The sequence below is a fragment of the Uloborus diversus genome, chromosome 7, assembly GCF_026930045.1.
Source record: "Uloborus diversus isolate 005 chromosome 7, Udiv.v.3.1, whole genome shotgun sequence".
NCBI classification, from domain to species: domain Eukaryota; kingdom Metazoa; phylum Arthropoda; class Arachnida; order Araneae; family Uloboridae; genus Uloborus; species Uloborus diversus.
Window position 1 is genome coordinate 20417572 of NC_072737.1, and position 18010 is coordinate 20435581.

Below are 18010 nucleotides of genomic sequence, written 5' to 3' on the forward strand. Positions count from 1 at the left end.
TAAAAAAAAATCTAAATATGTAATCAGAATTTAAAAAAAAACAGTAATTTTCAATACTTATGATGAAACAAAATTTCTTTGCAAACTGCACTCAAACAAAAATTAAAGAATTATGGAGCTTAACGGAATTGAGAAAACATATTCTAGGATAAGAAAGATTCAATCACCAGGGGTATGGATGGGAGGTGCTGAATTTATGCATCATTACTTTGCCTTATTTTGCTGTAATTTCTCCCCTCAGGGTATAAATACCGCAAATAAAAGGTTAATTACCGGGTGGTTATAAAATACGTATCCCTATTTGGAGCAGTCTGTAGCTGGAAGGAATCATCCGATTGCAACCAAAAATGGAGCACTTGAAGGGGGGAAGAAGGATGGTGCAGTAAAAAAATTTAATTGCAAAATTTGCCTACAGATGGCGTTTTTGAATTTATAATGTGTAATACAACAGGAAATAATTAGCATGAAAAGCTGGGTGGTTTATTTTATATTGTTACAGGCATATTACGCTTGCGCATGACACTGCCGATCAAGTTCAGGTTCAACGACTTGACCATTCAGCTACAAGATGCAATACAGACAATCTGGTAAGTTTTCTACTGCAGAATGTGAGGCATCTGGAGTGATGTTTCGCACATGTTCAGTAATGTAATCTTTTAGTTCACACCTCCACGTCCACGGTAAATGTTAGACTTGAAGAACTCCCAAAGCCAAAAACCACATGGTGTCAAATCAGGGGACCAAGCAGACCACGCCATTTGAAAACACCTATCATCTATGAAATGTTGCCGTAAGAAATCTTTTACTGCTTGCACAATATATAGTGGGGCTCCATCTTACATAAAAACCGTTTTGGAAAGACACCGTCTTTGCTGCAGTTGACGAACACCAAATGTTCTCAACATGTGTTTTAAAATCCTGACATGTGCAAATAGCCTTAAAATCAAAGCGTTATCTGGCAAAATGAAAGGCATCTCGTATCATGTGACTGGCAGATATGGCTGCTTCTTTAATTTTATCATGATTGCTACAGTGTTTGCACTATCAACAACATTTTTGAAGACTACGGCGCCACCTATCGGTGATTTTACCAACTAAGTTTTTTTATTGTACCATCCTTCTTCCCCCTTCAAGATTAGTAACTGTTCCAATTTTGGTTGCCATCGAATAATTCCTTCAAGCTACAGAGGACTCCAAATAGATATACTTATTTTATAACCACCCCGTTCTTTTCAATTTTTAAGAATGAAAGCTATTATATAAGCTAGAACATTAAAACATACTCACATATACAATAGCCGGGTTGCCACATCCAGAGACTGCAGTTTTGTTCTTATTAGATCTCATCAGTCTGGATTAGTGAATAACCGAGCTTGCAAGACTTTCCTTGGAGCTCATGGATCATGTACAAAAATTTAAAGTGTTCCTCATGGCTGTAAATTCCCCATTTACATTTAAAAAGAGGTTTTCCATTGTACCAGAGAAAGCGGTTTTTACCCAGCATCCTTAGCGGCTACACCCAGCAGGTAGACGAACTTATTTCGCGTAATGCATTCTGGGTAAAAACTCCGCTTTTACTCCAGAAGGAAGCAGGAGGAGAAAAAATCCACATATACACCGCAAATAACCGGAATGCGGTGAAAAGCGGGTTTTTTTCCGGGGTCAAAAGTGCCCATGGAAACACACCTATTGGTTACCTCACTCACCCAAAATGAAACACATAATTTTTTCTCCTTGTAATCAAATACTGCTTCTGTTTAAAATAACTTACAGTAATAAACTTCGTACATTTCAAAGGGTGTTATAAATTTCATCAAATAAAACGACATGTACATACTAAAATTTTAAAAAAAAATCTTACCTGTAATTTTAGATGCAGTAAGGAGAATTTTCATGCACAACTTAGCAAAACATCATTCCAGCTAATTTTTGTCAGTGTTATCCCTGGAGATGACGTTTCCAGCCTAAAAATAGTAAATAAAGCTAGCATTACCATCTGAGAATGGAACATCAGACATGCTTATTTTGCACTAGCTTGTTACTCATACGGTGATTATAAAACAAAAAAGAAACAAAATATAAACAGAATATTAAAATTGAATCCTCTAGTGTACATTTGTAATTTGTTAAGATCTATTAAAAAATGCAAATGACTAGTGTTTGCCTGTTGTTAAATATTATTAGGTGGGACACGTTACCGATCTGATTTTTGAAAAAAAAAAAAAAGATTACACATTATTTACTGAAATCAAAGCAAAACAATGGCTGTTTGGGGAGAAAATATCTTCATGGCTATTTATTACTCAGGTGAAAATGTATCTCTGGCTCAAATTTGCATTTCTCAAACTACACCCAAACCTGTTTTTGTGCGGTCTTTTTTTATGCGTTTTTTTTTTTTTTCAATTTATTTTGTGCATTTTTTTTTTTTGTGCGGTACATTAAAACTTCAATCAGATAGGGGTTCAATTGACGAAATTATTTTTGAAGCGAGTGCGAGGTAGTATCTTCAAGTAATTGAACACATACATTGTATGACATAAGCACCCTGATGAGAAGTCACTGTGACCCCCCAAAAATTACCTTATTCGGGAAATTTTGTCTGAGTAGTCGGCAAAAATTATCACTTGATTCATTTAGATTTCATTCAAATATTACAATTTTGCAAGTGTTTGGGTTCTTTTCTATGTGAGACTTTTTTTATGCGGTTCCTGTCCACCGCATAAAAAAAAATATTTTTAACTGTGTAGCAAAAACAATTTTTCAAAGCTACTTGTGAAGTTCCAAACAATTTTTTTTAACGCGATTTTTTTTATGCAGTCCCTATCCACTGCATAAACACAGGTTTGGGTGTATTATCAAAGATTTTATAAGATTGCCTTAATTGAAAAGTTTTCCACACATCCTTCACAAAAAAATTTCCTTTAAATGAGAATTTAGTTATTTTCAAGACATTAAGAATTCAAATATGATTCTCAGTTATCATAAGAATAAGACATCTCTCTCTTAAATGTATTTTTCATAGGAAATGAGAAATAAATTATGAAGTGGTTTTGTTAATATTTATAAGATAAAATGGCAATCACTTATTTCTTCATTCAATGTCAGAGTTTCCGCTACGGTCACATTTTTCGCAAAATGTGAAAACACTTAGCTCAATTGCGCAAAGTAAAGCATTTTTACTTTTTTGCTGAAACAAAAAATAAATTAATTTAAAAAAAAAGAAAAAGAGAAACAATGTATAATCCAAGAGAGGAAGCAGTATGACGATAGTCAACTTAATCTTTTTTAAATCTTAAGCTAAGATTTTAAAATTACTATTAAGTCACCAATACTTAGTCTTCAGGCATTATGCTCTTCTCAGTAGCATAGATAGTAACTAACCCTCAATAACTGCATTATTAGGAGGAAGAGAGTGCAACGTTCTAAAAACCAAATAAGTAGGGTTTTTTTTTTTTTTTTTTCATTTTACGTTTAAAAAAAAATAACTGATATACTTTTTCTTTAAGGATGCCATAGAGATGAAATAAGAATTTTATTTCATCTTAGTTGGTTTTAAGCGGGGTTCCTCAAGGATCAGTGTTAGGGCCTGTTTTGTTCATTGTTTTTATGAACGATATTCACAAAAATATTTCTGGGAACATGAATTGTTTTGCTGATGATGTCAAAGTTATGTGGACTGTAGATAATGAAGAACAAGCAAAACAGCTACAAGAGGATCTAGATCATATTACGGAGTGGGCTGATAAATGGGGTATGGCTGTTAATGTTGGGAAATGTCAAGTGCTACATTTAGGGCATGGAAATAAGTGTACAAGTTATTATTTGCAAGGTTCAGTCATTAGTCAGGCAGACAAAGTTACTGATCTGGGGGTCTTAATAAGTCAGGATTTAAAGTTTAGCCAACAGTGCAGCATTGCTAGTAACAAGGCCAATAAGATGCTTGGGTTTATCAATAGATCTATTTCAAACAAATCTAAAGAAGTTCTTCTGCCCTTGTATAGAAGTTTGGTAAGACCTCATTTGGAGTATGCTGTTCAGTTTTGGTCTCCTTATCTTAAGAAAGACATTAATGTATTGGAGAGGGTTCAAAGGCGAGCTACAAGGCTAATAAATGGACTTTCTCACTTAGACTATGATTCCAGGCATAGAAGGTTAAAAATGTACAGACTTGAGCAAAGAAGAGAACAAGGGGACATGATTCAGTTGTTTAAATTTATTAAAATGAAAGATGTTACGGGGCTGAAGTTTAGCACTGAAAACAGGAAAAGGGGTCATTGTTTTAAGCTATTTAAATCTCAGGCTAACATGGATATTAGGAAAAATTATTATTATAGCAGGGTAGTGGAACCTTGGAACAGCTTACTGGAAGAGGTGGTAATGAGTTAAGGAGTAGACAGTTTTAAGAGGGCCATTGATCTTCACTGGGGATTGTAAATTGACTAGGACCAGTCTAGCTGGGCCCAGAGCCTGTTGCTCGTCGTCACATTTGTATTTGTATTTGTATTTTCAACTGGAGATGAAACACACTGAGACATTTAGAAAGATATGCAACTACGTAACATTTTAGCATTTTGCAAAAACTTTTCCCACAATTTTAGCTTTTATGCTAAAGAACTTTTGAACCCAGCTTAAACCCTGTTCAATGTGCAAGTATAAGGGGATATTCATAAATGATGTTTCAGTTTTCTCCAGTAATCTTGATCACCTTCCCCCATACGTCACAAAGTGTCACACTTCACCCTACTACTCACCCACCCCTCATTGCATGTTGAGTTGTTTTTTAAACGCATATGTCTTTAAAAATTTATGATGTCATACTGCTTGTTAGCCCTTCCCCCTCTTATCATAAACTGCCATAACACACACAGCATTTGGGAATGGACTAAATTAAATAAAATCAATGCCCCTTTTATACTAAATGCCTATTGCATTTGCTTCGAAAGGTGATCTTTTAATGCCAGCACTGACTTGGAAATCATTCTAAATGGAGTGATGTTTTAAGCAGGCTCTCCAAATTGCTAGCCTACCTGGAACACGACAAAAACAACTAGAATTCAAAAAAAAAAAGTCTGCTTTTCAGTTTTTAATGGATTTCACTAAAGATTTAAAAGTCAAGAAGTAGGGTTTTTTTTTTTAAATCATGCATTTTATTTGCATGGTTCTTTTTTTCAAAAGAAAAACATTCATTATTTGCGGAAAACAATTCAATGCTCTATGTTATTTTTATTCTTTATTTCTTCACTGATCTTAGTATATATATTTCTTCTGTACGGACGTTTCTCACCATAAGTCTTTTAAACGGCTGGACCGATTTTGATCATTTTTTTTAAAAAGTTGCACTATGGATCGAATCGGAAACGCTTTTGTTAATCAATTAATTAATTTAAACATTGGATGGGTATATCTACCAAATGATTAATATTTATTCTAACCTATTGTTGAACAAGAGCTGAAATAAATATTTAACCTGTTGCCAAAGGACAATAAGAAAGCCAGCTCTGCTTTTTGTAATGAAATTTCCTACTCTGATATGTCAATTGAAAATAGATAAAACGTAGAGAGAGAGAGAGAGAGTGAAGCCTTCATTTCTAGAAATTAATGATTTTAGGTCCTGTGATATATTTTAAAGTAAAGTACTGGAAGGTTACGTGTGTTCTGTCGTCGGAGTTGAACCATGTGACCGGATCGGTGCTTTAGGTTTTCCTAACCAAATAATTAGAAAGTACCATACCTAGCAGCATTTGTTTCTCGGCTCAAATCCATCTGAGTTTTGTCACCAATGTTAAGAATACTTTAAGGATTATTAAACTAATCAGTACATTATTAAAGGAAAAGATGATGAAATATAAAGATGAAACAAATTTTATTTTTATCCAGATAAATTACAACAGGGTAGTTCTGTACACAAAAGATCAGTGCAGTGAAAGATCTTTATCTTTGGTGGAAAGAACAAATCAGGCAATATATGAATTTATAAAAGTTATAATATATGAAGTTCAAAAGATCGGACCGATAATCGGTTGGAGTTGGCTTCACTCACTGATCAGCTGGATTACAGTAACGTGGTGGCTTGGCGACTTTGGCTGTAAACAATAGAGTTGTGTGATCATTTGTTTACATTTTAAAGCTACTGTTAATGTAATTTATTGTATTTTTTGTTTATTTAGCAAAATATTTCAAATTACAAAGAATTGTTTTTCGTTTTTAAAGAGATTTTAGTCATTTTAGTTAAAGAATATTTATTTTATAACAGAAAGGGGGGGGGAGAGTGATTTTCGCTTATGAGAACAGTTTTTACCTTTATAATTTTTTTAAACGATCCGTTCGATTGTTTTTTCATATGTTTGATGTTGTAGCGGAATTTCCCGTTTGTTCTAGATGGGTAGTTAGATTTTTACACTTAATATCTGAGGACGCTTTTTATCCTTTGAGTATGGCTGAAGAAACAAACCATCAAGTACGGAAGAAACAATAGTTAAAAATAAGACAACTGCTCAGTGGGCATTAGATAAATCAAGTTGTAATAAATATATACATTCTGACATCAAGCAGCTTAAAACATTTTCTTTTTACTTATTTTTTTTAACAAAACCATTCATACACTTGATAGTTCATTGAAATTTTTTAACTTTTCAATTTACAAAGTTTGGACAGAACAAGATCTGTCGGGTCCTCTAGTATAATTCTATATTATTATTATTATTATTATTATTTAGAAAAGAGGAAGACGTAGAATACTTTGATTGTTAAAACAGACCCATCTAAATATGGTGCCCTTTTTATATTTTAGCAAATTTTTTGAACTTGGATATGCACTTGCTAATCATGGTTGTCGGATACGGCTAAAAATTGTTTAAATAAAAAAAATCTGATTTAAATGTAAAAAATAGAATTTGTTATGATGTTTTTCAAAATATGTTGTGATTTTTATCAACCTGGTCAATTTTTTAATACCTTTGATAGACGGCAGTATCCTCCGTACCAAAATTTACTTATCTCCTTTATTCGATTTGGATTCAGTTTTGCTCTGTGTTAAAAGCGAGAAAGCGACAGGCATTAGTATTAAGGGGACGTTGAATGAAATAAAGCTACATCTTCAAATTTTCTTTGTGTGTGTGGGGGGGGGGGCACCCATAGTACATTTAAAGCTTTTTTTGTACAGGCTTGCTTATTTGGCTTCCAACGAAAATAAAACACGAAAAAAGTGTAATTCCAACATTTCCTTATTGTTAGTATGAAATCCAAAACGCAAACCTTTAAATGTCCCAAAAAACCATTTCTGCGGATACTGCCCTATGCCTTCTCAGGGCAGAGAACTGCTTAGTTAATGTGTCACCGACATGAATTTATTTTTTGCGACAATGGCAAATTATTAAAATTAAGCAAAAAATTAAAATTTAGCAATTTAAAATTAGATAATGTGCGCATAATCATCATCAACATCCGAAAAGAACAGTTGTTAAAACTTGAACTGTGAAAACGACAGCACAACTTTTATTACATACCAGATATCAATCCGTCCGTGAACTGTTCCTGTTGAATGGTTTTACCGGAAGCAATGCAAGGACAGAAAAAGCGACAAGCGAAACGCCACAGCTTTTAATGAATATAATCTGTTGTTAAAAATAAATATCTATCTTTCTAGTTTTGTGATACCTTTGTTACGCTACTAAAAAATACAATCGAATTTCACATTTAGACAAATGTTTTACTCCGAATTACATTTCAACTCATTCGAGGCACATCGCGCAGAAAAATATATCAGACTGATAGGTTCATAGCCCCTCCTCTCCGTTAGGAATGGAAAACGGAAAACATTATCCTGCTTTGAACTGAGCGGTGACAAGCGCCAGCTGTAGCAGCTGCGTACGCGTAGTAAAGGAGGTCAAGTCAGTCCCCAGGGTTCTATTTCAAAATATGAATAGGATTTTCGTGTTGTGATACGACCTGGTAATTGGATTTTTTTCCGGACTATTAGGATTCGATATTAACATGTGGAGTTTCAAGTAAGATATACTTTTGCAGAGATATTAATGCCACACTTTCCCGAAGAGTACATAAAGTTTGCCCAAATGAAAAGTGGACAAATTGAACAAAATTAATTATTTTTATGTAAATCAAAAGAAATCGTCATGGGCGTTGAAATACAGGTCCCAGCGTTACGGTAGTGTCGATGCCTTTGCTGCTAAAGATCGGGGGCTGATTCCTGAGGAAGTCTTGTACGGCTTCCTTCACTTCACCATCCGAATGGAAACGTTTTCTTTGTAATGCTCTCTTAAATGGCACACAGATGTGGAAATCACGGGGTGACAATACCGGACTATATGGAGGGGGGGGGGGGTGCTCCAAATCTTCCCAAAGGAATTTGTTTCGGGTACCGGATTGGGAATTGGTTCGGGATGTTTGTGAATGACAGTGTGAACCGTTCCTTTACTCAGGTTGAGTTCGTTACTGATTTCACGGGTCTTAATCCTTCCATTAGCTCGGACCATTTCATTAAAGAAAGACAATCGAATCATTGATGATCACGATATTTCGTGACCCGATCTCGGCAGATCCTAAGTCGTTTGCCGCCTTTTTCGACTGTTACACCACTTGTTTACAACCGTCCGTACGAACTAAACAGTGGTGGCCATACACTGTTACCATTTGCCGATAGATGTCCTCATTACGCTCACCTTCCTCACGGTCTGGGAAAATTGGGCACCAAACACATTGGACAAAATGTTCCCGGCGCCTAATCTTCTCATTTCGACTTCCGCAACCAACTGCGCGTCGTTCTGATGTGGACGCATCCATGGATAGCACGATTTTCCTTTTGTACAATTTCCTTCATTGCAAACAAACTTCACCGCAGAACGGCATCTGAGTTGCATACTCATACCACCCTTTATATACTTGTGCAGTGACGCTGTAATCGAATCAATCATTCTGACATTATCGCACTTGTCCACTTCTCATTTAGGCAAACCTTATATTATTGTTGCCTTCCAGCTAGGTCCATCATTTCAAATTTGGTAGCGAGGGGGGGGGGGGGGGGCAAAGGGCAAGTAGACAAAACAAAATTTATCGAAAAGAACCAAAACACCCGCCCTACTTAAATGTTAAGGTCCATTTCTTCAAAGTAAATTTCCTTGCCCCCAAAATGACGATTCAACTCCTGTCAATATAGAGGCGGAACCTCTGCTTTTAGTTTTAGTGTCTCTATTATAGCTCGCAGTGCAATAGTTCAACATTTAGTGCATTTGTCTAATGAGATACTCTTAAGTATATTTTTGGAACTGATCTTATCAATCAATATACTTAAATTATTAAAATTTTTATCTGTGCAGCTCTGAAACTTCCTCGGCTGAGGCAACAGTTGCGGCAAGGAAGCGTAATGATTCTGTGAGTAGGATCCACGTAGCCTTCTCAATTCTGCCAAGTTAGTTTTTGCCCCCAACTATGGCTTCATCACTTTCTTGATTAAAATCTCTCCAAGTTTAATCGCATTATTACTTGTTTATTTGTTTTTACAGTTTAGCTTCATATGCGCATCTTTAAGATTATTGTTTTCATCTTATTTTTCAAATTTCTATTCTGTTTCATGATGTAGTTTGAACATTATATATATATATATATATATGTATATTAGTAAATTATCTTGACTCTCAAATTTGCAGCTTGCTTTTAAAAGAGAAGAAACGCGACCTTTTCCTGTTTGAAGTGACGGTAACTTCAGGCCCGTTTTTTCGGAGGTTTCAAGGGGGAGGGGGGGGGGGAGGGCAAAGGGTGTGGACTCAATGAATTTTACAAGAAAAAAACATGAATATCGAAGCGAAATTGCATAGTTTAGGGGCAGACGTAGTTTGCCCCCCTTTAGGCGATTCCATGACTTCATAAAAATGTTCATGACCTTCTTATACAAAGAGAATAAATAGTATTATTTAGATCAAAGCACTTACTTGTGATTGAAAAAAATATTAGTGCACACTTAAAAAAACTAAACTATTCTTATTTGTCTTCATCATATAAATTTAAGTAAAGTAAAAATGCAGTGAATGGTATACAATGATGCTTAAAATTAAAAGTCTTTTTTACAAACAGGCAGAATGATAATGAATCGGACAAAGGTTGAATGAGTCATCATTATGTTTCAATAAAACTGTTTCAAAAGTTCCCTTTTACTGTCAACAGTGCATTTAATCAGCCACATAACTTGACAGTATTTTGGTTCTTTAAAACAAAGTCACATTCTTTGGTTTTTCTGTTTTTAAATCAGATAATTGTATATAAAAAACCATTCAGTAGCGAATAAATCTTCCGATTCAATGTACTTGATTTTTTATCTATTTGTACATTTTCAAATACGTATAAATTAATAGGTTCAGAAATTCCAGAACATGTGTTTGATTCCCGACATTGAACGTATCAGAGGGTCGCATGGATTAGTTTTAGCACGGACCTATGTTAGGCACTACTGTTCTGAGTGTTGAAAATAATGGTAAATTCAAAATAAGTGGTGTCAAGCAGTAAAATCACGTTGCAAAAAAAAAAAAAAAAAAAAGAGCGGCTGCTGCTGTCCAACCATGGATTGTATGAAATTGGCAAAGCTCATTTGAATGAGACTCTGCTTAATTTAGAGACTAACATCTGCATTTAGAGGCTATACATCTGCATTTAGAGGCTATACATCTGCAAAAGCTGACATCCCTAAAAATTAATAGATGCATCCATTTCCGCCTGTAAACCGGATGTTTGCCTTTCCATACAATCCGTGGTCAGACAGTACAGAAGTGGATGCAATGAGATTTCCAAATTCAGATTTGTTCTTGGGATCGTTCAATTTTTCAGTTTTAATAGCTTTTATGTGCAATATTGTTAAACCACTCAAGGTTTCTAATGCTCTTTTAGCTGCACTGTTACTTTCTCTTTGTCCAGGACATTTTCCTAGGGTTTTTAATCAAAATTTCAATTTTTCATGATTTTACTAGGTTTGGCATTTGGTAAATTTTTTTTCCAGGATTTCCAAAACCCGTACGAAACCTGGATGTAAGTAGGAAAATTAAATATTTGGAGATAACCAGTACAAATGGTAGGTGGACCTCTCTTTTGTCTTGGGGAAACAGATAGTACTGGTAGGTTCTGTTACACAGCATGATTTAGAAAAACTTTTCAATGAAAGCTTACGCAGGACCTTATCTTTTCATGCGTTTTCTTCAAAACTTGAAAATGTCCACTTACATTCCTTTGCTTGTCCTTGCCTCATTTTACATAAATGTAGACGTGTAACTATAATCACTACAAGCACGTATTAAAACAAAATAATGTTTTCATACAAGCAATATCTGAATGGTGACAAAATCCGCCTTGCCAAAAATATAGGCAAGATTTTTACATGTTTAAACGTATACAATTGTTATTATGATTCATTATCTTCACCAGAATTTAATTACTGTAACTTAAGGAAAATTAAGCCATAATCAATTTAATAAAAAGTATAAAATTTTATTTAGTGTTTGATATAAAAGCTTACATTCATATATTTTTGTAGAAACATTGAAGCTTATAATTTATGCTAATATTGTACCAAGAAATGAATAAACTTTTAAAAGGAAAACTTATGACTATAATGCCAAAAGTTGGGTGTCTTTCTCTGCAGAGACGAAATGAGGGGTAGTGTTGAAGCAAAGACTCTGAGAAAACATGACCTAGCTCTCGCTGCCAATCCTACAATGCGAAATAGATACAGTAGGCTCCAAATTAACCAGCTTAAATGGGACTAAATGCAATTGGGCTAGACAAAATTCCGGTGTAAGTGGAGGGAGAAAAACATGAGTTTATGTGATCGCAGAAAAAAATATATTTAATTTCACTCAACAATTGAATAGCATCAACATTTATTAAAATGAGCACTTCCTTAATGGGTGAATTAATTTAAAAAGCATTACCATTAAAGAATTAGGGATAAAGTTTAAAAGTGTACTTATTTTGTTCTGCTGAAAGGTGGAAGTTTGAAGACTTTATGCATACTTTTCAAATTTTAGCATTTAAAAATAAAAGCATCAAATTAATGGAAATGAAATTTTTTTTCTTAGGGTTAAATATAAATTTGGCAACACAAATAGATTAACAGTAGCAAAACTTTGCAAGTGCAAAATCAGTTGTTACAGGCTTCGATGAATCATACACAAGCAGGTATGGGCCCTAGATACCTTTTAGGTAATTCCTTGCCAGTTCACGTAACAGGTCGTATTCCATTTCTGCCAAACTTAGAAATAGGAACATGAAGATAAATTTTACCGGTATAGCCCCAGTTTTGCCAACACACAATTTCTTGCCTCTGATTTTCAGTTTTAATTATACCTTTTGATATATGAAAGGGGGGGGGGAGGGGGTAACTTTCAGCAAAACTGGGGATAAACCGTTTAAAAAAATTTATTTCAGCCGGGGCTGGATTGCTGTGGCACCCCCAGTCCAAGTTCCCCTTTCAAGGAGGGTATTTGAAAATTTTCAGTGTGTTATGATACCTTGAATTTTATCCCCTGTCAGGATCTTGTTCTGCAAAGTTTAGAACTTTCTTGCCAGTGGTCTAATTTCTATTTGTGCTCGATATCTACAAAGTCATACAAATCACAATACTGCCATGTGCAGGTAAACGGCAGTATCTGCAGAAATGAGTTTTCGAGATATTTGAAGAAATGTGTGGTGGATTCAATTACACATACAGTAGTCTCCAAAATCCAAGTTAATTGGGGCTCATGCCACCTCGGATTACTGAAAACTCTGATTATCCGGAAAATTCTTCCAGATTGAAAATTGACACTATTCGGACAACATAGGAGGGACACTGTTTTATTTCCTTGTGCAAAGAAAAAGAAGTATTTTCTTTATGCAAAATTTATTACTCAAATTTCAACATAAATTTGCGCTTTAACTGCATCTAAACGAATCATGATTTTAGTTTTTCATGATATCAGTGCATATATATGTGAACAGTTTCAAGCAACCAAAACATGCATTTTGACCACTCCCGATTCCGTTTCGACGAGTTTTCTGTATTTATCATAGGGCGTATGTACGAGATGTATCTTGCATAACACAAAAAAGGTTAGTTGTGAAAGGCTTAAACTTCCTTTTTGAAACTCATGCGTGGCATCGAGTTGGGCACCTACTTTTTTTATTGCAATCAGATACTCCAAAAGGAATGTTAAGATGTTCTTTATCGAAAATCAATGTCAATTTTGCGCATCAAGTTATTATCTCCAAGACATCTTTGAATACATATCTTTTAGTTTTATATTTCTTGTCTCTTTGGGAGTTGAAAATATTTGTGAGCGACTAAAAAATTTTAAATTTAAAATATGAATGAGGCACCTCGGATTAAGCGGAGCCTCGAACTTTCGAGACTCGGATTTTTGAGACACTACTGTAGTAGGAAAATGTTGGAATGAGACGTTTTTTTAGCGCCTTTTTTACTTTCTTCTATATCTAATATATAGAAGAAAGTATTGGATTCGTGCAAATTTTCGAATTTCGAATTTTGACGGATTCGAACGTTTTGAGGCGTGCTGAGTCCATTTCGACTATTTTTGGAAAATGTCTGTCTGTCTGTGTGTGTGTATGTATGTGTGTATGTGTGTGTGTGTGTCACGTCTGTGTGTGACCAGTTTTTTGTGGCCGCTCTACAGCAAAAACTACCGCATGAAATCGAACGAAATTTGGTACACATATGTGCACCTATGTGAACTTGTGCCCATTGGTTTTTGGCGCGAATTCCTCCAAGGGGGGTGGAGCAATGGGACGTTTTTTGAGTTACGCGTGCTTGCTATTCCCCAGGAAGTAATTGGCGGAATCAAACAAAATTTGGTCCATATGTTGCCATTAACAGGAACAGGTGCTGATTCAATTTTGGTGTCAATAACTCAAACGGGGGTTGAGCTATAGAACTTTTTTGCCATCAATTGTGACTGCTGTATCTCAATAAATAATGAACGTAATCAAACAAAAATTTATCGACAAGTAGCCCTTAGAGGGTATAAGAAATGATTCTATTTTGGTGTCAAGAGCTAAAAAGGGGGCGGCGCAATCGAACGTTCTTTTTTTTCCATTGTGAGTGCCATATCTCAAGAAGTAATGCTACGTTCTGGATGAAATTTGGAATAAATATGAATCCATATGTAAACAGGCGTTGGTTTAATTTTGGAGCCAATCGCTCCATGGGGGGCTGATTTTTTTTTTTATTTGTGTGAATAAAAATAGCTTTTTAATTGCAACAATAAGAAAGATAAATCGTAACAGACTGTCGTCTGCGTTCAGCTCGTGCTTTTAATTGCATGGAAATGATCCGAAATATTATCTCAATGATTTAAAATTTTTAACTGTTGCCATCTTGTGTCTGTTAACAGATAAATGTTTGTAATTATTTTAAGCAAGGCTTTAAAAATAATTTTCAATTTTCATTCTTTGTTTTGCTTTTGAGATAAATCAGGAATTGGGATGGTCATCAAGTTTTGGCATGTGTAATTTTGTTTTCGTTGGGAATATTGCTTCCTCGTTAAGCATGGGGAGGGATCAGAATTATAAGAAAGATATAGAAGAAAGTTTCGTGGTGGCCACAACATACTAGTTTAATAGCGGAAACCAAAAAAGCGAGTTTGTTCAATAAAGATAACGTACAATAGATGACAAAAATGCAAAAAAATGAAAAATTTGCAGTTTCTGCCCTTTACCTGCACACGGCAGAATAAGCCTCAAATATGTTGGAAGTTATTTCGAAACATAAATTTAACTTTTCAATGTCATTCGGCATTCATCAGTCTTTGCAAACACTTTTCTATGTCACTAATATGTTCACAAATTTACAAAAATAATATTTGATGGTAATACAGTAGAAGACCGTTATAACTCACACCTTGGGACCAGACTTTTTGTGTTGTACAGATTTTTGCATTATATAGATCATTTCACAAATTTTGAAACTAATACTCAGAATATATTTATATATTAGCACTATACAGAATCAGTTTTATCTGCAATGAGTATTAAAGCACCAATATTACAATTAGTCATTCACAAATAAATATGTTTCACAATCGAAAGAAAGTGAATTATCCTGCACTTCTGCTGGCTTCATGGCGTGCATAACAGCTGCATCTTCAAAGTAGTGTGGTTTATAGAGAATTGCGTTATACAGGTCGGCGTTATAACGGTCTTCTACTGTAGCAGGTTTCGAAGTCCGAAGATGTAGCAATCTCTTCACTGCTTCAAGGTCTCTAAGTTTCCAGAACGGACAGCCACTTTGTGCAAATGTCTCAGCAGACTTCTCTTCTGAGAATACCCCATACCACAATGATCACAACAATAGGGTTTAACGCCTGAATGAACCATGGAGTGATCTTTCAAGTCACGTTTGGACACAAAAGATTTCTCGCACAGTTTACAAGAATGAGGTTTGTTTCCATTATGGACGAACAAATGCCTTGACAAATTTTGCTTTTGGAAGAAACTTTTGCTACAGTACTCACAAACATAGGGTTTTTCTCCTGTATGTTGCCTTAAGTGTAAGCTTAAGGAACACTTCCGCGGGAAAGCCTGTTCACACATGCTACAACTGTACGGTTTTTCCCCTGTATGCAACCTTAAATGCACAACTAAGGATTGCTTTTGAAGAAAAGTCCAACCGCATACGTCACAGCGAAACGGTTTATCTCCGGTATGCACTTTTAAATGAGCACTTAAGGCATACTTTTGAGGAAAAGATTTTTTACAGAAATCACAATGATACGGTTTCTCTCCGGTATGTGATTTAACGTGTCTTTTTAATAACGCTTTTAATGTGAAAACTTTCGTGCAGTACTCGCAAACAAACGAGTTCTCTCTATTATGTGTTCTCAAATGACGACTCAAGTAATATGGGGAGTGATAAGTCTTTTTACAAATCTCGCAAGAATGCACTTCATTTAAATGACTTTTCAAATGTGAAATAAAACCTCCTTTATTAGAAAAAGTCTTTTTACATTGCTCACACGTGAAAGGTTTTTCAGTCACATGTGTGTTTTCATGTGATATCGAAGATGCTTTCACAGCAAATGTTTTATGACCCTCTTCAGATGAAAAGTGTCTTTCTCCCGTGTGCTTTCTTAAATGTTTAAGCAGTAATGCGCTTTTTTTGAACGTTTTATTACATTCTTCACAAGTGAAACATTTTTCTGTTGCATTGGCTGTCACAGATGGAACAAGTACCTCCATCAGAAAAGTGAAAACAGACCAGTTAACATTAAATCCCTCCCATAAAAGCACCTTGATTTGAACTTAGTTCCAACAATTTCCTGCCAAATGAAAGTTTTTTCTTACAAATGATGCAAATTGATGAAAAATGAGTAGAATAAAACATTCAAGCTATAACCAAGCATACCACTCCAGCGTATTTTTCTTCAGATAATCGGTGGGATTTCGAAGAGCTTCATTCGAACTGAAACCTACCGGAATAAAGGAAAATAAAATTAGTTCCTGCACACTTGTGCTTTAAACGTTTTATTTGCTTAAAAAAATTATTTATGTTTCGTGGACTAGAACTGTAATAGATTGATATAATTTATTTTAATTCCAACTTGATTATTCGTACCTTTTATTGATTTGTTTATTTCCCTGTGGCAGAAAGCGGCCGACACTGCGACACTGTCGCAGAGTGAGAGAGAGTTTGTGCAGAAAGATTTTGCACTAAGGAGGGAAAAAAGGGATAAGGGGAAAAAAAGGTCAGCAATAAAATAATTCTGCAGAACAATACCAAAGGATAGCTGTTTCACGGTAAAAAAAAAATGTAACTCGACTATGAATTAAGGAAAAGGCCTGATTTTCTGCAAAAAAAAAATAATTGCGACATTTTACAAAAAAATAAAAAAAAAATTTGGCAAGCGCCAAATCGAGCGATTATTGATGACTGTGGTAGTCTGCAATATCGGAAATCAGCAGGTATGGCATGGATAGAAACCAGTTCTAACCAGAACTTCTCACCACGTGGAGTGATTTTAAAGCAACCATGGGTTGATCAAAGAAGAGCGGCTGGCAACGCACTGTTTGTGTTTGTTTGTGTGAAAGACTTGTGCTGACTTGCTTTTTTTCGCCCCTGTTGAAAAATTATTTTAAGCCTTTAAAAAATTGCTTATTTGTGGTGGGTGGGTGTCGCAGGATGCAGCAACAGAAAACAGATGGAATACTTGATAAATTGTGTGGTATTTTGGGCTGACCAATCGTTATTCAGATAGGGGTGCTTACATGACTGAAAATTTTCTCTCTTTGGAGGAGTTATAGATTTTTCTTCTAAATGCATATTCTAATTAAATTCTTTTTTCTTCGTATGGAAAGGGAACTTTTGTTTGCTCCAGTACTTGATTTAAATTCTTTTTTTCACATGAGGGAAAGGGCAGGGATGCCCAGCTTGGGGGGGCGGGGGGGTCATGGTGCGGACTGAGACATTAAAATTTGTAAGGAGGGGGGGATGTTTTGAGGGGTATTTTTTTCATTGGGGGAGGTCTCCGCGATATCGAAGGGAGTGCACCCTTGTCCTGAGGTGGGGGGGGGGGGGCAATCCGGGGGGCGGGGAATTCTTTTTTGCTTCAGTATTTTAATAAAATCCTATTTTCTTCAGGGGAGGGGGGTTGAATTTTCAATTTGTTTTGACTAAAATGTGTTTTTTAATTAAATTTATTTTCCTGTTAGGGAAAGGTTTTTTTTTCCATAATCTTGTGTATTGCATAGATTATTGTTATTTTTTTTTTTATTTATGGGAGGGTGCCCTTTATATATTTTTTTTCTCCAATTCACACACAGTTTTTTTTTTTTTTTTAAATTCAAACTGTAATGCATATTTTAATTAATTTTTTTTATGGGAGGAGGGATGATCCTTATTTATGCGTTTCAATCACATGCATGTTTTAATTTTTTTTGGGGGGGGGGGGGAGGGGGGAGCACTGAACTGTAATGAATATTTTAATTAAAAAATTTTTTTTCTTCGGATCTTATTTCTTTG